Source organism: Typopeltis vanoorti, chromosome 8 (genome assembly GCF_054136105.1).
Source record: "Typopeltis vanoorti isolate ZY-2024b chromosome 8, IOZ_Tvanoo_1.0, whole genome shotgun sequence".
NCBI classification, from domain to species: domain Eukaryota; kingdom Metazoa; phylum Arthropoda; class Arachnida; order Uropygi; family Thelyphonidae; genus Typopeltis; species Typopeltis vanoorti.
In genome coordinates this window covers 129,638,014-129,654,007 of record NC_143556.1, presented here as the reverse complement: position 1 = coordinate 129,654,007, position 15,994 = coordinate 129,638,014, and the positions used below count along the sequence as shown (strand labels likewise).

Here is a 15,994-nt window from a genome sequence, read left to right as displayed (position 1 = left end):
TAACAGTTTAATGGTATGAAACATGTAATTCTAGCATCGGCAAGTAAGGAAATAGTAAAATAATAATATACAAAATACAACACAATGCGATAGTGTAAAAAATTTAAGGAACTATTTTATGCAGTGTAAGCCTATAGTACGAATGGTAAGAAAAGCCGGAAATGTATCTTATTCCGCTACTTCCAAGATAACCTGAAAAAGAGCATAGTTAAGATAAATTTTTTGTCCTCTTTAACACTTCCACTTTTTGAGGTTTGACATGATTGAAACTATGCTTATACTTTGAAAGGAAAGCCCTAATTTTCTTTTTATCCATTTCTTCTACCATGCTACATGAAACATGTTTTCAGTTTAAAGTATTAACATTTTTTTGTTTTCCTTCCCAAAGGGTGCTGCTTTAAAACAAATATTTCACTTGACTGCTATATATATATATATATATATATATATATATATCCTCTTCTCCTGTAATGCCTTTTATACCTCGAAGGGAACAGATACCTTTTTTTGAATACAGGTAGGCACACTTCAACATTCGCTGACAGCAAGCACACGCTATCAGTGAACCAAGGCTCTCGGATGGACTGCAGAAAACTACTGTTATCTTGTGGTCCTAAACCATACAACTTGTATTACTGTGTTATTGTCTTACTAGTGTGAGTTTTGTGGTCAATTTTTGATGTTTGGTTAAAAGTGTAGGTTTGGGGGGGGGGGGGAACATTACTAACATGCGCCAAAGATTGACTATCTTGGGGTCTGGAAGAAGAAAGACCTAGAAATAGTTCCTGTAGTTGGTGACTGTAATCAAACTTTTATAACATTCATTTTCTGGGTAACCCATGTATGCAGATGGCATTTCCATAGGCACTTTGTATATGCGCTATTAAATAAACTGTCGATTAATGGCTTTTAGGAGGCTTACTGGTTAGCTTCTGGATAGCATGTTGTCACTGTTTTATGTAGTGTGCCTAGAGGAAATCTGAATAGTGATTTATGGGAGGTGGAAACTGTGAAGGTTATAGTTGGTGTAGGAGTTGGGATGATTTTTTCCCACCTGTACACATCTCTGTTGTCTTTTCACATTGCATGTAGAAATTGCATGAAAAAAAAATGCAAATCTTTTAATCACTTTACAAATGTGGTTGCAGTGATTCCCATCTTAAATATGCAAAATCACACCTAGCTTTCACTAACAGACTTAACTACTAAAGACATCTAGAATATCCTGTTTCCCTTTCTTTGTTTCATTCATGTTACTATGAAAGTGAAGCAAAAGAATTGAATGATTCATGGTGCCCTTTGTAAAAGGCATTGTTCATCCTGAAGAGGACAGCATTTGTTTGAAGGACCAAATTTTCCTCTTTCTGATTTTTGGTGAAAAGTTGTTAATCTCATTCTATTCTATTAGCTTGGGGCTTAAGAGAGTAATGATTGACTCTTTCATTTTACCTTTCTGCATCTTAATAACCTCGCTAAACATCATTAATGTTTGCACCTAGGAAGCACAATTTTGTCACATTCTCGTCAAGTACTCCTCTTTATCTTGGCGGTTTTTGTACGAAATTCTTCCCTTATGCTCATATTTCATATTTCTCTTCTTTTACATGTCTTCTTCTCAGACTCATTGAAAAATTCCATATCGTTCTCTCATTATAACTAACACTTCATTTTCCATGTCATTCATGCTGTCATTCTTATACTGGTCACCTTTACATTTTATTTGTGTTCACTCACATTTTCATACCTGTTGTCTGTTATTCCACTGCTTTGTCCTCAGTGTTTCAACACAACTCGCACCACTGAGCATACTTTAAGCATATTTCAAAATAGACTAAGAAAAAGTTGTGAAACAAACTTGAAAACAATCTGAGCCAGTTTAGGCCTGGATTTAGAGGTTGTTGGGATTAGATTGTTTTAAGACAAATAGTTGAGAAATCATGGGAATATAAAAGATATGTATTGAGGTTTTGTACATCTGGAAAAGGCATATGATAAGGTGTTAAGAGAAAAGCTTTTTAAAACACTGCAATTATATGTTGTGAATAGAACATAATGCAAAGCAATATGAAATTTTGTTGAATTGTAGGCTATATATATATATATATATGTATATGTGTGTCCGCACGGTTAGCCTAGTGGCTTTGCGCTTTGCAACCATATGCCTGGGGAAGGAGTGTCCTAGGTTCGATTCCCGTCGACGATGCGAGGAACTTGAGGATCTTTCTCAGCCATAGCCAAGTTAGCCGGTCTTGGGCGCGGGCAGTAGGGTTTTTTCTGCCAGTTTATCTTTTTCATCCCGCAAGCAGGCAAACCGGCCCTGTGAACATACACTGCTACAATCCAAAATATATCCCCCCCAGTGGCAGGCTAGGTGACAGGTCGGCTGGGAGTGGTACTAACAAGAAGTCGCATCTAAGTAACACATGGACCCTGCATAGGAAGTGGGAATAACGTGTAGTGAAAGAAGAAGATATATATGTGTGTGTGTGTGTGTATAGCCTACAATTAAACTGTAAGTCAGCAATTAGATTTGAAACAGTTCTGTGAATAGGGTTCATTGCAAAATGAACTGGCAGACAAAAGTCCATGCTAACTCAGTGATTATTCATAAGCTATATGGATCATGTTATGAAGGAAAGTAGTATTATATCACATTTGGAAATATTCAACTCACCCCTTCATGTACAGATGTCTAAATAAATCCAGTACAAGTATGGGATTCCATAATTAAATAACTGCTGCAACATATTTGGCATGAAAATCAATAGGTAGGATTGGGTTGGTCACAGTAGGATGAAAAGAGTGGAACTTAGTTCCTTTGCATATGGAAGGCTGATGTAGCAAATTACTGAATCTCAGGAGTGGTGATCAAGGTACTGGAAAGTTAAGGGAAAATTGCAGGAAAGGGATACTGTATGGGGGCAACATTTGAAGGGTAGTTAATGCCTTAGTAACTTAGTTTTTATAATACAGTGACAGCTGAGTTGGGTAAAGGTAATAGATATTGAGTGATATTGCTGGCCTTTGCAAAGACTTTTTGACAGGATACTATGTGGAATTTTGATAAATAAATTGCAGCACATGGGATGGATAAGAAGTTGGTGAAATGGATAACATGGTGGTTGAAAAGGAGGTATCAGACTGTCACTTATTATTATTTATGGCATCTCCATGGAGTCCGGAAACTCATTGTGGAAGACCCAAACCAACCATCATACAAGTCCTATTACACCTCTCATTGAATCCATTCAAGGAGAGGTGGTAACCTAACCTATCCATTCCATTTGCTCTCCAAAAAAATCTGGTCCGCACACCCCTACTAACCACACTCTTACACAACTTCCACAAATGGCCCCTAGTTCTCTGACTATTTGTCATATGTTGAAAAATTTTACTTGCATCAGTTTTATAAAACCCCTTTAATATCTTAAGTTTCTATCATGTCCCCTCTTTTCTGTCTATCAACAAAACTCTGTAACCCACAAACCTTCAACCTGCCCTTGTAGGGAGTATTCCACAGACCTATCACCATCTTGGTCACTTGTCTCTGAATCTTTTCAACCATCTCTCTCTCCTGGCCCCCAAGAAACCCAGGTGATCCAATTTGTGTGCAGTAGTCAAGATGTGGCCAAATAAAGAGTGATAACTTCCTTATCTTGACTTGTTAGCATGTTCTTCAACATCTAAGTAATTCGTTGAGCTGTTTTACCAACTTTTGCAATATGCTCTCTGAACTTTAACCCTTTGTCCACCATTATCCCCAAGTCCCTAGCCTCATCAATTTCCTGCAACCAATACCATCAATATGATACACCATATGCAACCTTTTTGACTCAAAGTACATAACCTTACGTTTTGCAACATTAAATTAACAATCATTATCCTTTGCCCACAATGCCAATTTATTTAAATCATCCTGCAGGATATCTACATCACCTTCAACTATTGCTCTCCCCAGTTTTGCATCATCAGCCAACAACTGAATATCTACTTTTAAATCTTTCCCTATGTCATTGGTTTAAAAATTAAAGAGTAGTGGCCCTAGTACCGAACCCTGAGGTACTCCACTATCTCTCTGTCTGTCTGTCAGCCATCTCTTTATCCATGCTAGTGAATAAGTTACTAGGACAAGACCAACCTTTTACAAAACCATGCTGCCCACTATAGAGTATTGCATCCCTATACACCCACTATTGTATTTTACCTTTCACCAACTTTTCCAGTACTTTAACAACCACTCCCACTATATTAATTGGTCTGCAGTTTACTACTTCTGTCTTGGAGCCACCTTTTATGCAATGGTACTATCTTACACTCTTTCCACTCACTTGGAACCTGCCAGAGATGACACTTAGATTGAACAACTTTGTCAGAGGCAGTGTTGCACATTCATGTAGTACACAGGCTGATATGCCATCCGGTCCCACTGCTGTGTCACATTCATATTTTTTAATATGCTGAATGCCTTCTGTTCATCTATCTCAATGTTAATATGCATCTCTGTAACATCAGCAACTGTAAAATCATCACCTGGATGATCACTCAGCAACTCAACTATTTCTTTGGTTCAGCCACCTTCCTACTATGAGCATTGTTTAAAGTCATTCTGTCATACTGATTTTTTCCTCTTACTTGCTAGATAATGAAACAAACTATTTTGGATTTACTTTGGCCTGTTTGGCTAATTCTCTCCCTTCTTGCTTGCCTTTGTACTGCTCATAAGCATGCTGATCACTTTTTTTTTCACTTTATATTTCTTGCACAATGTTTTTTTTTTTTTTTTGCAGCTCTTGCTTTATATCCTTACTCATCCACTTAATTCCAACTTGGTTTATCCTCCTGACCTTGAGTATGCAGTCTGATACTGCTACCCTCAAGCAATCTGTGACCATTTGCCATGCACTCCTGATATTCTTTCCTTGTAGCTTCTCAAGCCATGGCACTGTTCCAACATAAACTCTTTCTTGACAGGGAACTCCACATGTTTCTCAACTTCCAGAACAAAACTGTACGGTACTCTCCCCATTTGGAGGCAAAGTGTCTACCTTGGTTATGGATACATCTTCTAATGCTATTATTAGATTCAACACCCTCAAACCTCTTGTCCCCTCTATAACATGTTGTTTCATGTAATTACCCTTAGCAACTGTATAAATCCCACTTCCATTTTCCTATACCTCCCTTTCTTCTCTTCAATTGATATCCCCATAATTAGTCTCCCATAATAATTGTTTGGCCTACACTTTGTGCATGGCAAGTGCTGATTTTCTGATATACGGCATCTTTCTGTGCTGCTATAGACCAGGGAGGGGGGGAGGTCCTATTTGCCTCTCACACCAGACAGCCTCAAATGAACCATCTCTCTCAAACCTAATATCCTCTAACTTTAATTTTGTTGGTTGTAATTCTGTAGATTGGTTGTAATTAACCCTGGAATGGAAAAGGTAAAATGAAAATAGAAATGACAAAATATAATACATATAGCAAACTGGAACATAACAGGAATAGCATATGAAGAAATAGAATTAGACCAAATATTAAATGAAAGAAATTTTCAAATAGCAGTGATCACTGAAACAAAAAAAGGAAATTAAAAGGAACCATGAGAACTGAAAATTTTAATGTAATATATAGTGGAGTTGACAGAGACAAAAGAGCACAAGCAGGTGTTATGATTTGGATTCATAATTCCCTTTCAAAATAGTTAAAAACATTATAAATTATGGAATGAAAGAATAATAGAAGCTAGAATATAAATAGAGATAATTTAATAAGCCATAATTGGTTTATATGCCCCAGAAGAAGGAAGAGAACAGGATAATATTGAATTTTATAATCAGTTACAAAATATATATAATAAAACAAATAAAAATGATTATGTAATATTAGTAGAAGACTTAAATTCAAGAATTGGAAACATAAAAAATTAATAATAATAGAGGAATGTATGGAGAATATACTCTAAACAGGAATGGTAAAAAATTTATAGACTTTGTAGTTTATAATAATCTTAAAATAATGAATTCTTTCTATAAACATAAAGACATATGTAATACATGGACAGCAAGAGGATGGAAATCAATACTAGATTATTTTATCGTAAATGAAAAGACATCAAAGTTATCTTTAGATGTTAGAGTTCACAGAGGATATGAAATAAGTAGTGACCACTTCCACATTAATATAAAATTAAGATTACCACCTAAATGGTTACTAATAACAAGAACAGAAGAAAATTTAAAACATTTGTTTATAAAACTAAATTATTAAATGACACAAATATACAATGGCTATATGAACAAAGAATTAACCAATATTTAGATAAAATAAAACAAAATGAAGAAATAGAAATAGAATGGCTTAATATAAAAGCTATACTAAATACAGCATCGAATGAAAGCTTAGGAAAGACCCAAAAAATCAATAAAAGAAAAAAACTGAAGATATGGGATGATACAATCAAAGAAATAATCAAAATGAAAAAAGAAGCCTGTCATAAATGATTAAACAGAAAAAGATTAGGAGATGAAATAGAATATAAAAGAATAAGAGCCATAGCTAAAAGAGAAGTCAGAAAAAGACAGAGAATCATGGAACAAATTTGTTTCTAATTTAGAACATGATTTATATAAAATAAGACCCAATGTATATAAGATTTTGAAACACTTAAGTACAGATACTAAAGAAAATAAAATTAAACACTGAATTGAAATTAGAAGAATTCCTAAATTTCTATACAGAATTTTGGACAGATAAATATTTTAAAAAAGATAACCTGGAAATATTTAATGAAAATGAAAAGGAAATAAATAAAGAAGAATTAGAAATCAGCCTGAAAGAACAAGAAACAGAAATTCTCCTGGAGAAGATAAGTTAGGTTCAATATTGTATAAATATGCAGGAATAAGGTTCAAAGAAAGACTCCTATTATTTTAAAATAAAATCTATTCAACTAGTAACCTACCAATAGAATGGAAAAAAAGCAATTGTGATCCCTATCTTTAAAAAAGCTGGTAGAGATGACCCTAAAAACCATAGAGGTATAAGTATACTAAATTCCTGTTACAAAATATATAACAGAATTTTAAATAACAAACTAATAAAGAAATCTAAAAACTTTATTTTAGAAGTACAGAATGGATTTAGAAAAGGACAATCATGTATAGATCCAGCCTTCTGCCTAAAAGAAGAGAACACAATTTAGAAACACATATTACATTTATTGACTTTGAAAAAGCATTTGACAAACTTAAAAGAAGCATTTTATTTAACATATTAAAAGCAAGACAAATACCAAATAATATTCTGAAAGCTATCATAAGTATATATGAAAATAATCAAATACAAATAAGATTAAATCATGAGCTATTATATACAAGAGAGATAAACCAAGGAGTCTGACAGGGTTTCCCCCTTTCAGACCCCTTTTCAACTCTTTTTCATATTTATCTAAATGAAATAATAATAAAATGGAATAAAAATTTCCATCAAGGTATTAAACTTTCCATCAAGGTATTAAACTTTCTCCTACTGTGAACTTAAACACTCTCCTTTTTGCCAATGACCAAATAATAATTACAAATTCTGAAGATAACTTACAGAAAGGTGTTTTAAATTTAAATGAGATAGTCAAAGATTATGGGATGATAATATCAACAGAAAAATGAAAAACGATGGCCTTTAAAGGACAAGATCCAATAAGAACTAAAATAGTAATAGATAACAAGATTTTAGAACAGGTGAATTCATTTAACTACCTAGGATGTATGATTACGTATGAAAAAGATATAAACCTAAAAATTGCATAATATTTAAAAATAACAGGTGTAATTAACTCTATATTTAAACCAAACTTAGTACATAAACAAACCTGACTAAAAGCATATAATACGTTAGCCTCCCAGTCCTATTGTATGGAAGTGAAATCTGGACAATAAAACAAAAAGACAAAGATTAATAACAGCTGAAATGAAGTTAATGAGTTTGTAGTTTAATAAAAAATTAAAAAATATACACACAAGTGGATGGAACATGTTGAAAGAATGAAAACAGAAAGATTACCAAAACAAGCCTTAAATTACAAACCATTAGGAAAAAGAACACCAGGACGTCCTCTTAAGAGATTCCACGATGACTTCTAAGGCCAGATCAGGCCACTCTAGGCGTAAATCCTTGATAGGCATGATGTAATTCTGCAGCTATCATCAGCAATATCCCACCTCCCCTGTCCTTTTCTTGTTTCCTCCCTGAAAATACAATGTCCTTTACATTCTATCCCTGTAACTATCATTTTCAGTCAATCAGGTCTCAGTGATGCATATACTTTTTTGGCCAAATTGAATTTACCAATGCCAAAAATTCCTCACCCTTATTCCCGATACTTTTGGTTTCGTGCATTTCATCATGCATTTCAGTGTCCTTTTGCACCCATCCAACCCATTTAAATTGGAGAACTGTGAAATCTCTTTCAGCATTGCATAATCATTACTGTATTCATGCTCATTTATCACAGAAGTGGCCAGACGCATGCTAGATTTCGTCCTCCCTAATGTCTCTAGTTTCCCAGGTTTTGCACTACCACGCACTCACTAAATACACTTTCTCCAAATATCTAACTCCCAAACCATTCAAATGTAGTCTGTCTGGTGTATACAAGTCCTTTCGTTATTCAGGAGAATAGTCTGGTAGAAGGCCTGTGATTGGTTCCATACCACAAGCCCACTGCTATTTAATTTGTATATTAATGGCATATGAAATGATCTGAAAGGAAATATTCAGCTGTTTGCCAATGATGCAAAATTGGGTAGAGCATTTGTTAATAAAGATGATTGAAAGAGATTTGCCATGTGGGCATAGGAAAACAGATTCAGTTTAATGTGGCAAAGTGTAAGATTGTGCATTTTGGGATATAAAGATTACCAGCTGTGTACTATAGGATTGTATTCCAGAAAATTGTTTGAATTCAGGGATTTGGGAGTGTTAGTTGATAGAGAACTAAAGCTTAGGGGGTATGTTGTAAAAGTGGCTAAAACAGCTCATTGGATTACTTGGTTACTGAAGAGCAGAGATAAGTAGGTTATTATATTTCTTTATAAGGGCATGATAAGATCTTTCTTCCTCTTGACTACTGTGTACAGATCTGGTCACCTGGGTTTCTTGGGGATGAGAAAGAGGTACAGAGGATCCAGAACTGAGTAACCAAGATGGTGACAAGTCTATGGAATGCACATTATGAGGATAGGTTGAAGATTTGTGGATTACAGAAAGTGGTTGATAGGCAGGAAAGGATATGATTGAGAGATGCAAATTACCGAAAGGTTTTAAGTCTGGTCAAGGTGGAAGATCCAGGATCATTCTTGGAAATTGAGCAAGGCTAGATTTTTTGCTTGAAGAGTGGTGAATGAGTGGAATAGGTTGCCAGGGTCTGAGCCATTACTGAATCATTTCAAAGCAAATCATGATAGATATTGTGTGAATATTGGATAGTACTTATCATAATGTTGAGTCTTCCTCAATGGTTCTGTGGATTCCATAGCCATGTAATAATAATAATAAGATGAAGAAGAAATCATGGAAAGAATAGGAGATTAGTTTAATTATCTGATAGAAAACAAACGTATATGTTTGATATTTAAGAGATAGGATGAATTATTGTTGAAACTTTTCTCCCCTTGGTTTTACTAAAACCAAGATACCAAGAAATTATATACTTGGCAATTAATTATAATTGACAAGAAATTATAATCCTTTAGCCAGTGTAAGCAAACAAAGTTTGCGCATGAAGTATTTTCAAGACAAGGTTTTCTATTTCTGTACATTTATTCCTCTTTGGCTTTCCTGCATTCTTTTTTTATTTTTTTATTCATGCTTTTATATTCAGGTTTATTCTTTAACATTTTTCTTTGTTCTATCAACTTTAATATTAGTTTCCTATATGTACACTTAAAGGATATATAGGCTACTATTAGAGTACTACATGATTAAGTTTATATTATTATTTATTTGCTATCAACAATTTTCCTCCAACATATTTAGACATATTTCTAGATATTTGCACACATAGAAAAATATAGGGAATTATTTAAAAAAACAAAACTGGTATATTTCATCCAGTGTAACTCAGATAACGTTGAGTGAAATATATTGGAGTTTTTAAATAAAAAAAATATTTTTTTTTCCCTACATGTGTCAGTATATCGAAATATTGTCAGCACTCCAGTATTGTCGTATTTATTCTAAGGTGCTTCTGACTTAATCAGTCTGCCTAGATCTTGGTCTTCCTCTGAGTCTTTTGCCTGCCATCTTGGCATCAGACACTTGTTTTGCTTGCTTTTCCTCTTCCATTTTGTTAAGTGACCATTCCACCTTAGATTAGCCCTGCTCACACATTCTTGAGTGCTAACAATATAAGGTTCCTTCCTAATATATTCATTTTAATGATTCTTCCACTGATGCCATCTGTTTACTTCCCTAATCTTTCTTAGAACTCTAATATCTGTGGTCTTTGATCAAGTACTTTATTTCTAACCCAATGCTGAGATCCATAACTTAAAATTGACTCGAACACTGTCTTTTGTGTGTATGCGCACGCACGCACACACACAAACCATCTTAAGTGCTATTTCTTAATGGAGTTCAGCAACCACCTTGGCAAATTTGCTTCTCTTTAGTGGCTCTGATTAAGAGCTCTGTGTTCAGTTTAGTCCAGTTTTTTATATTGTTTAGCCATGATATTTTCTTCTTCCAGGTTTTCTTTTCGTTGATTTTACCTTCCAGTATTACCTGGAAAATGTTATGTTTATGGTTTCTTGTTAGATGTCTCCTAAGTAGGTAGTGTTTCTTCTTTACACAATATTGATTAATTCTTCATTTTTATTTATTCTTTACAGTACCTCTTATTCTTCACCTTTTTCTGTCCATGGGATCTTGAGCATCCTTCTAGATATCAGTATTTCAAAGGCTTCCAGTTTTTTTTATTGTATTTTCCCTTAACATTTATGTTTCAACTCCATATAGTAAACTTAACCATATGTAACACTTCATTATTTCTACTCAAATTTCAATGTTTAAGTCGTTGTTACATAAAATGGGTTTCATGTTGATATAGGACTCTTGCAATTTCAATTCTTGATCTTATCTCCATTTCGCAGTCCAAACTTTCATTTAGTCAGGATCTTAGGTATTTGAATTTGTTCACTTGTTTGATTTTACTTCCATTTAGAATTAAGTCGGCTGTTATCAAATGGTTGTTGCTTATTATCATATTTTGTTTTTTTGGTATTAATTTTTAGGCCCATTCTGTGCTTTCTTTGTTGACACATTCTAGGAGAAAATCTTGAAAATTTGTTGTAATTAAAGGCAGTATCATCTGCACAGCATAAGTTATTTATTAATTGGCCATTTATGATTACTTCTTCCTTCTAAGACCTTGAGAAATAAGACTTTTGTTAAACAATTTTGTTTAACAAAATTGCTTGTCCTGATGTTGTCTGTTAGGAAAGGTGCAGTCTGACCTCAGTTTTAAATGATTCTAACATCCTCATCATGTAGGCCTAGTTGTTCTAAGATGTTTGAGTTTATTATGCTGGATCTTGTCAAATGCCTTTTCAAAATCAATAAAACAAATATAAAGTTTAAAGTTTAAAGCACATGTACACCTACACATGTGAATATTTATAAAAATAAATAATCGCCCCTAGGCGATTGCCTAGATTCGCCTAACAATGAAACCAGCCCTGTACATAAGCATAAATGCTTCTCTTGTTCCTAGGTCATCTAAGTTTCACTAATAAGATCACTTTTTGGTATATTCTGTTATGAATAATTTTTAGGAATATTTTGAATCTGGCACATTAGGCTAATCAATCTAAAATCATCGCAAGTTTTTGTACCCGGGTTTTTAGGCAATGCAATGAAGATAGAGTTCATCCAGTCAAAGGGTAGTTTACCATTGTCATAAATTTATTTGAATAACTTTATAATTTTATCAATTATTGTCATTGATTAGTTTAATAATTTTTGCTGGTAGTTCATCAAGTTCACACATTTTACCATTGCTTGATAATTTGATCATCTTTACTATTTCAGACGACTTCAAGATAGGTGGGCCTGTGACTATATTCCTTGAATTTGTTAAGTCTTTTCTATTATCAGAAAATCATTCCCTTAATGTATTCAGTCCAAACTTGTTCTTTTTTTAGATGTTTCTAGGATTATCTCTCCTTCATTAGTCCTAAGTAGCATAGGATGTCGTTTTTTCATTAGTCCTAAATAGCATAGGATGTTGTTTTTTTTTCATCAATCCCTAGAATTCTTTAATTTTTTTTGTGAAGATGGAAGTCATATTTTTATTTTATTTTATTTATTTTTTGTAGATGTTTCTAGGATCATCTCTTCTTCATTAGTCCTAAGTAGCATATTTCAGCAATCTTGAGAATTCTTTCATTTTTTTGTGAAGATTGAAGTCATATTTTTTTGTATGATCCTCAATTTCATTACATTTTTCTTTCAACCAGTTTTCTTTGGCTTTCTTTATTTTAGATTTTATCTTGATCTATATCTCTTAATGTTTTGAAGCATCTTTATACAGTCTGCATTGGTCCATAAGGGATAAGATCTCAGTAATCATCCAATTCTTCTGCTTGTATTCTGCATGTACTATAACCCAGTATTTCTGTACTTATTTTTAATAATTCTTCTTTTAGTTTCTTCCATAATTCATTCACTTCTAGTTCATCATCATTGGAGTTCCAAGTAATTTTGCTATTAATTTATTTTTCCAATTTTGCATTCTTTAAGTTTTTTTGTTTAAATTTAGTTTTTTCATCTGTCTTATTTTATGGATTTTGTTTAGTCTTAATTTGAGTTCTGCTACCAGTGGATTATGGTCTGAACCAATGTCAGCACTAGGATAGGTCTTTACACTACTTGTAAAATGTTGATTGACTAAGATGACACGACATATACAATAAAACTATAGTGATCTTTTCACTCACTCATACACATTCATAATATGAAATCCAATCTTTTCTACCATTAAATACAAAATATATCTGTATTGGCAGATTTTATGATTTTAAGATAAAATCATTTTATCTTGTTCTGGAAAGTCAATGTATGTTCTTCATCAATCCTTAAGAGAAACAATAGCAACAGTTTCCTTACACACAATCACATAAAAAAATTATAACTCATACTGGTCCGTTCAGCTGTTTCAATATGGGCATATTGAGTTTCTGTTTGAAACAGGCATTCAGAATGCGATTCTCATAAACTTCAACTATCCAGAAATGAAACAAAATACAACTATTTTGGAATATCCCTGTATTTTTATTTGATAACTGTCAGTTCCATAAAAACACAGAAAGCAGCCAATTCAATCCAATTCCATTCAATCTTCATTAAAAAAACAAAAATCACAACAGTGAAAGTACATTAGCTTCTCAACAGGAATTTCAATAAGGAATCTACAGGATCACCATTTGTTTCTTATGTTTATTTTCTTTATTTCTTAAGGGAATCATAACTCTCACTTTTTTCTTTTATCCATTTTTTATGTATCTATCTATCTCTCTCTGTGTTCTCTTTTCTTTTGTCCATCATCTGTTGTTCCTTTCATATCACAGTAGAACATAGAGTGTTGAAATTTTTTTTTTTCACTTGGTTATGCCATAAATTTGAAGATGAATGACAAGAAATTATCTTCTTGGTTTCATCCTTTATCCAACTGTAAGCAAATAAAGTTTGTGCATGAAGTAACTTCATGACTGGATTACTTGTATATAGAGGCTGACTTTACATCAATTGCCTTAGTATCCAGTTATGCAAAGCACATATCCTTATGGACAAGTATAATGCTAGGCATTATGGGAAGAGCTACTATCCAGACTGGTTTTTGACCTTTGTTGAGTGAAAAAGTACAGGGGTGCTTATCATAGGCCTAAAGTAGTTAGTTTAGGAGTGCAAGCGAGCCTGATAGTATTAGGAGAAAGAAAAGACAGATAGATAGAGAAAAGGCCTCAGCTGTTTTATATCTCATACTATCATCATGTAAACAAAAGCTATCAGTTTTCCTTTTTCACTAATCTCATATAGATGAACTACATTTGAAACTAAAGCTCAAAGATGACTGATATCCAGGTGGTTAGCCTTATCTGAGTTCACCGCTTTGAGTTGGCCTTCTTTGTCTGGGATTGCTTTCCAGTCATCCCTGTGATTGACCATAAGACCACATTGAATTAAGAGGATAGAACCATTTAAAAGACCTCTCACAGCAAAAATAGACTGAATTTTATTTCCCCCATGGTGATTATTGCATGTGTGTGGTCTACCATCTAGTCAAAAAGTTATCTCCTAGAATGCTTCTTTCTAAATACAAAAATTGAAAAATACTAAACAATAAAATTTCACAATACAATATTATAAAGCATTTGTATAATCTTTAAAGGTACCTGTGGCATGACTATAAACAATAAACACAATAACCACAGTAATTAACTTTAATGAAATGACAGTACAGATATTTCGTATTCAAAATAACAGTACATCATCAGTCTGCAGAAACAAGCAAATCACAGAAATGGGAATGCAAGGTACATACAGCAGTCAGTGGTTTACCAATTAAAAAACTTTTTGCCATGTGCTAGAAATTAATATTCATCATCATCATGCGTATCAAGGATTTAGGCCTAGCATGGCCTGTTCCAGCCTTAGAAGTCATCGTTTAAGAGGACGTCCTGGTTTTCTTTTTCCTAATGGCTTGTACTTTAAGGCTTGTTTTGGTAATCTTTTTGTTTTCATTCTTTGAACGTGTTCCATCCATTTATGTTTATATTTTTTATTTTTTCTATTACTGGTTCTTGGTTTAATTCTTTCATAATTTCTTCATTTCTTTTGTGATCAAATAGGGTATACTTTGCAGTTTTTCTCATAAACTTCTCTCGGGAGACTGGCGGATAGGGGAGCTTACCATGCGTGTGTGTGTGTGTGTGTGTTTGTATGGTTGGGTGGTCTGAATATACTGAATAAGGACTCGTGGACCAACAGGGCCATTAGGGGCAATCATCTTGATTGTAAGAGAAGTGGCACTCTCATGGACCCCTAGCTGGATCTATCCTCTTCTACTTTGAGGAAGATCCACTCACTTTCATCTTTCCTATAAGGCCTTATCAGCAACTCTTCTTATTTTATGACCCTTATGCTAATAGAGTACTCGAGGTCCATGGGGTCTTTTCATTTCTGGCCTTATAACTATGCCCTCTCTATAAACCTTACTGTAATTCTTCTATAATCTACTCTTTCCCCCTTCAATATACCCTATTCCTCCTATGGGTTTAAATTTGGAAGAAGGCTAGTTCAGAAGCCTTAAGGTAGCAGCCCTACCACTGAACTATTCCATCGTCAGGCTAGTCCCCCGACATGGAGAACATAATTCTACTTGTAAGCTGACGGAAAAAGATAATCAGATTGAATCTATAGAAATTAATATTAATAAATAATATTATTTAAAATATTATTATAAACTGTTTTTGATGGTTATGCAAGATTCTTATCTTGCATAACCATCATTGTCTCTCCCCCCCATTGGAATGGGGGAGAGAGACAGTTGTCGTTCTGATTCAGATTTCGGCAATGTAAAAGGGCTTCGCAACTGTCTTTGAAGAGGCGTTCATATTTAAACCTGCTTCTATGGAGAAGACAAGCTTCATCCCACTGGATACTGTGTTTAGTGTCAATACTATGTTGTGCCAGACCAGACTTTTGAGGTTTCATGTATTTGATATAATCTTGATGTTCATTAATTCTTTTTTCCACAGAATGGCCTATTTGCCCAAACTATGTTAGATTATATTCACAAGGTATCTGATAAATGCCAGCTAATGGTAGAGGTGACAGTTTGTCTTTTGTAGATGGCAACAGATGAGAAATTTTATTGATAGAAAAATATGGGTTGATGAGATGATACATCGTCAAAATTCTACCAATTGGTTCAGAG

General features: G+C 33.7%; 1 protein-coding gene across 7 annotated transcripts in view; it reads left to right on the top strand.

Annotated features, from left to right (window-relative positions):
- Nucleotides 1–15,994, top strand: part of LOC150104349 (acetyl-CoA acetyltransferase, mitochondrial-like) — a 504,637-nt gene that overhangs the window by 97,126 nt on the left and 391,517 nt on the right. The window lies entirely within an intron of this gene.